The sequence below is a fragment of the Bos taurus genome, chromosome 26, assembly GCF_002263795.3.
Source record: "Bos taurus isolate L1 Dominette 01449 registration number 42190680 breed Hereford chromosome 26, ARS-UCD2.0, whole genome shotgun sequence".
Taxonomy (NCBI): domain Eukaryota; kingdom Metazoa; phylum Chordata; class Mammalia; order Artiodactyla; family Bovidae; genus Bos; species Bos taurus.
The window spans coordinates 9,114,940-9,121,142 of record NC_037353.1 but is presented as its reverse complement, the minus strand read 5'-3'; the positions used below and the strand labels follow the sequence as shown (position 1 = coordinate 9,121,142).

Here is a 6,203-nt window from a genome sequence, read left to right as displayed (position 1 = left end):
TGATATCCACTTTCTCTCTTTCCTTTTCCCTCTCTTTCTCTCAGCTTATGAAGATTCCTAGTATAAACCCAAGAGGAGAGTTACCTGCAAATATACAAACTATAGATCCACTGGGTCTTCCTGTTGCAGATGACTCTCACATTGTCTGATATTCTTTCTCTTTTTTCCTCAGTTTCTTAGTTGATACCTTAATATTGAAAGCCTGCTCCATTAACCTTCTTACATTTTCCTCTGCCTTGTATCTCTGAATAACTTAAGTTTTTAATAGTTGAAGAATTATTGCTTTACAATGTTGTATTAGTTTCTGCTGTACAACAATGTGAATCAGCTATATGTGTACATATATTCCCTCCTTCTTGAGCCTCTCTCCTACTCTGCCATCTCTAATTAACTCTAAGAAGCTGAGCTCTGAAGAACTTTTAGCTAAGCTAAGCTAAGTCGCTTCAGTCATGTTCGACTCTGTGACCCCATAGATGGCAGCCCACCAGGCTCCCCCGTCCCTGGGATTCTCCAGGTAAGAACACTGGAGTGGGTTGCCATTTCCTTCTAAGTACCTTCAAATTCAGCTTATAGAAAATCTCTCTTTTAGGTCTTTAGGAGAGCCAAGGCTACATGAAAGATTATGTTCAATCCTTCACAAAGTAGTAAGTCAATGATAGAGAAGACCATGCAGAGTGGGAACTTGACAGTAAAAGGAGTCAGAAACCACTGGGGTTCATACATATAAGCTTCCAGGTTCAGATCAGAAAAGTGATTGTGCAGGTCCAGTGACTGCCCTTGACAGTCTCTCTAACTGACAGAATTTGCAGTGATGGTCTTCAAAGCTGTTTTTGTAGAAGTCTCATAAATAGTCATTCCTGATTTTCACCAAAACACAGAATACTGTTCCTCTGGCATATGCTGCAGCGATACAGCAGCAAGAAAAAACTGTTCTTGATGAATGTCTTCATCATAGAGTAGGCCTTGCAGATCTTGTAGAGCAATTCCTGGCCATGTCTTCTGGTATCTTTAATTATATGCAAGAAATGTGTGATGAATATCACTCTCCTGGGCTTAGTTCACTGTGATAAGAAATTGATATCTATCCAGCATTGCCCGGTTGTCATGGCAGCCTGCTTATCATTACCTCTTCCTTCAATGCTTCAGGAACACCACTCTTTTCCACAGCAGATAGCCCTTTCTGTTATGCACCAAGGTTACTGTACCATCTTCCTAACAATTCTCCCCAAGAATATAGGATCGTCTCAGGACAGTCCTTAGGCACACCATCTGTTACACTTGAGAGTTCATTATCACTTTCCTCTTCTGCTTCATCCTCGTACGGTGACACTGGACCCCATCCACCAACAGGAGTGATTGGTTCCTCCTTCTCAGACTTGCACTGTCAACTTACCACCTCATGGATTTCCTGCATTGGTACAGCTTTTTCCCTCAGGTTGTTTCAATCTTGTGAAGAAGTAAAGGGGTTTCTCCTAAAATGCCACAAACACTCTTTTGCAGAGTACACATGTACAGCTGTCTCCAGCTGAAAATAGATAGCCTCCCCTGCCTCCATGACTACCGTGTCCTTTGCCACAGTCATATATACTCGTTTATCTTTTGGAGTTTCTTCATTAAGTGCCGAAATATTGGTGCATTGCTATTCCACATGCCAGTGATAATATAAGCTCTCCCATCATAGCTCTTTCCCATGGATTCCATCTCCAGTAAATAAATGTCATAGGTCTTCATGTTTCAACCTAGGCTTAATAAGATTCCAAAGCATCTTTCACTAGCTAATTCTTTGTTAGAAAGTTGCTACACTGTAATCACAACCTTCTTTTCTATTCCCTGTTTTAATTTGACAGTATTTTTTAAAGTGTTATATTTAATCTGTTACAAAAGATTATAAAAAAGGGAGTAAAAGTCTTCCTCTCTCTGATCTTCCCTATTCAAATTTCCTAAGGTAAAACCATTGTTTCTTGTATATCCCGACATTTGCTATTAGAATGCAAACATGTATATCTATATGATCCGTATGTGTATATGTGTGTATATGTACACATACACACACAAGGGATCAAACTAAACTAACTTTCTTTAGCTTACTTTTTCACCCAAAAATGTATCTTAGGCATTTTTCCATGGAAATGCATTTTTTTTAGTGGTTCCATAGCTTTTTATCTTATGGCTGTACCATAATTTATTTGATGAGTCCTCTCATGATGACATTAGATGGTTTCCTGTTATATACTATGTCAAGCAATGTTGCAGTAATCATACATACTTGTATATGAGTTTATATGTAAGAAAAATTTCTAAAAATGGAATTTCTAAGTCAACAAGTGTTTCGCTATCAGTAGATGTTACCAACTTGTTCTTTAAAAATGTAATACCGGTTTATACTACCATCAGCAGTTGATGGGAATGTCTTGTTTCCCTTCCCTCTGGCCTACACTGAGCATCATCAATCTTCTTAATCTCCAGTGTATAAGATGAAAAATGATATCCTACTTTTGGCTTTTATTTTGTTTTGTTTTGTTAGAAGTGCCAGTGTGAGGAAAGTCTTAGTGATTGATGGAACCATACAACAATAAGTAAAGTACAATGACAGAATGTGTTAAACTGAAACTACCAATTTGAGCCATAAAAAGCAGTCTTTACTGTGGCCGTCCAGTGCAGCCACAGAAGAAGCGCTTTTGCTTACCACCATGCTTATAAAACCCACCTCTGGGCCCGTACTTTGATCTCTAAAGTCATTCTCTTCTAGAGGAAACTGAGGTTTCTGAGGATAGTGAATGTCATGTCCTGCAGCAGGAAAAAAATGAGAAGCATCCAGAATTTTTTTTTTTTTTTAAAGAAAGTCAGATGTTCTTGGGATCATTAAAGGGAACTCTAAACAAGCAAAACAGGCCAGTTTAAGGATGTTCCCTTAACCAAGTTGAGTCAATTTGATAATAAAAAATTATAATAATCAAGTTAAATTAGAACTCACTGAATTTTTAAAAGACCATGAGTTTCTAATGATACCCCAAAGGAAAATTTATACTAAGTATAAAAATGATAGTTGTAATATAAAAAGATGAATAGAATAGATTATGCCTAGCTTCTGTTAATTCTAATAAGTAGGAAAATCCTTATTATATATTACAATGCTAATATTATAATAACACTATGCATATATACATATGTAGATTAATGAAATGTAAAGAAGAGTCCAGAAATAGGCATATCTATGAGATCAATTGATTTTCAACAAATATGTAAATCAATAGGGAAGGCATAGTCTTCTTAACAAAGGTGTCGCTGGTTCTATTGGATATCAATACACAAAAATGATGAACTTTTACATTGTACCATGTATTAGTTTTCTATGCTTCCATAACAAATCACCACAAATTTTATAGCTAAAAAAATCCACAAGTTTATTACTTTATAGTTTTATAGGTCAGAGGTCAAACATGGTCGTCACTGAACTAAAAGCAAGGTGTTGAAAGACTTGTGTTTCTTTCTGGGGGATTTAGGAAAGAATCCGTTTCCCCACTGTTTCTAGCTTCTAGATATTGCCCACATTTCTTGGCTCATGGTCTCTTTCCTTTGTCTCTTTTTTTTAAAGATTTTTTTTTAACTTGAAGTATTTTTAAAGTCTTTATTGAATTTGTTGCAATATAGCTTCCGCTTTATGTTTTGGTTTTTTGGCCCCAAGGCATGTGGAATCTTAGCTCCCTGACCAGAGTTCGAACCCACACCCCTTGCATTGGAAGATGAAGTCTTAACCACTGAACCACCAGGGAAGTCCCTCCTCTGTCTTTAAAGCCAGCAAAGTTTCATTTCTCTTGACCCTTCTTCAATTTTTACATCTCCCTCTGACCGTAGACAGAGGACACCTGTAATTAGATTGGGCCTACCAAGATAATCCAGGGTAATTTCCCCAGGTCTGTAACCTTAATTACATCTGCAAATGTCCTTTGCTATGTAAGTGACTTCAGTTCAAAGTATCTGCCAAAGTGGATATGTTTGATCCTCTGGACTAATTTTAGAGTATGTCTTTCAATGTGAGGTAGTGGGTCTGATTGGATAGGGCAAACTTCAGGATAGGCAAATGGTAGGATTGTTGATAAGGTGAGGCAAGGATTATGAAGCCATACTTGAAGGGTAAAGCCATTTGAATAGTCATTTGAGTGATCTCTTGTTCTGGAAAGGGAGCTATTTACACTGATGAAGGCTGTGTGAGTAGTCTTTTGTTCCGATCTGTAGATTTTCAGGACATTCTTAAAGCAAACAAAAAAATTATTTGTAACTTTATTTTCTGGGGCAAGAATTTCCTAGAATGCAGTCATGTTAATGAAAACAGTTCTTAGCTTTTTTAAGCTATGTTGCTTTCAATTGTTTCAGCTTCAATCATATCCTCTATAAGATTCATCTCATCTCTTTCGTTTAGAAGTCATCTTTTCCCATTTTGTTATTCAATATCTGTATCTCTGTGGTTTTCAAAGAATACATGAGGTTAGATTATTTACACCTAATATTCACATTCACACATAGATATCCCACACCTGTACTAGAACATGTAGAGGGCTTAAAATTGCCCATATAGAATATGTGCTTATTAAATGTTTCCTAATAATTATCCCTCACTACAACAAAACGTATCAGTAAACTGTGCCAGTTTTCTCAAGGATCAACTCCCTTGTTGTCTTATATATTTTCTATACATCATTATGCTAAAAAAGTTTGTCTTTTTTTCCATTTTGAAGCATGCTTACTTCCATATAGGCAATGCCAGCACATTCCTGTATGTATTCCAGTCTAGGTTTGTGCAAGAGACATCCTTAACTAACTTAAGTGCACCTCATCAATGTGGTGGTTACACATTGCAAAAAATAGAATTGCAAGGTACAGGGTCTTCAGGCATAAACAAAACCCTACTCCATCATTTGCAGGCTCTCTAGTCTACTACCTCCTGAACTCACTCCTGAGGAAACATAGCGGAAGTCAGTTTCCTAGCCCTTTCCAAGAGATATTTGAACAAATGATTAGACAACTATTGGGTTTATGTTGAATGGGTTCTTTTAACAGTCTGCATTTACCTCTATAACATTTACCACACCTTGAAGTTTAGCTCTATGAGGGCAGGGATTTTTATCAGTTTTGTACATTGCTGTAATCCCAGTGCCTGGCACAGAGAGAGAACTTCAATAAATATCTGTCAATAAATCCCTGGGTTGGGAAGATCCCTTTGAGTAGGAAATGGCAACCCACTCCAGTCTTCTTGCCTGGAAAATTCCATGGACAGAGCAGCCTGGTGGGCCAGGGGGTTCATGGGGCCACAATGAGTCAGATATGACTGAGAGACTGAGCACACACACATGCACACAATCATTCAATATAGCCCCCATCTTCTAGAACCAAATGGTTTGCTTATCTCAACAATATGCATTCAAAACACCCACTTCTGTCTTGCCCTTGCAGAGAAAATTATTTTTCATTTTGAATGACTCCAAAATATGTAGAAATATACATGTTTTCCTCTTCTCCTACTTCTTTATAAATTGGTGTTGACTTTTTTGTTTCTGTTAATAGTTTGGAATTTATAATAAAAATCAAAATGCTGACAAGATCTGTCTCTGATAACAAGTATTACAGATAGCTCAGAGAATAAAGCTTCCCTGCATTACATTAAAATTCACATCTTGGAAAATTATATAATGTGGTTGGCCGGAGATGAAGATAATTTATCAATTTATTTTGTTGATGCATATTCCATGATCATAACTTTTCTAAAATTAAATCTGAATGTATAACAATTTAAAACACCTTAATGCTAAGCCTTGTTGCTTGAGTTAGCGACTTTTATCAAACTAGAGCTCTAAAATTACCTAGCATCATTTATCCCAATGATGTAACACATCAATGGCTTACTTTGTATCATTTATTTTCATAATTTATCCTTCATGAAAAATATTACCAAAAATGTTTACCATAAAAGTGAGTGAAACTTAAAGACAAAAATAATAAAATTGGAATTAAAGAGAAATGATTCAGAGGATGGGAACAATTGATAAATAAAGAGTGAATGAGGGGATTACAGAAACATCTTATAATGTTCAATTATTGACCCTCTGTAAAGCCAAAACAAAGGTCAACAAAGTTCCGTCTAGTCAAGGCTATGGGTTTTCCAGTGGTTATGTATGGATGTGAGAATTGGACTATAAAGAAAGCTC

General features: G+C 36.5%; 1 pseudogene; it reads right to left on the bottom strand.

The window, feature by feature from the left end:
• Positions 1 to 512: 512 nt before the first annotated feature.
• On the bottom strand, positions 513 to 1,692 carry LOC100139871 (rab GTPase-activating protein 1-like; annotated as a pseudogene).
• Positions 1,693 to 6,203: the final 4,511 nt, after the last annotated feature.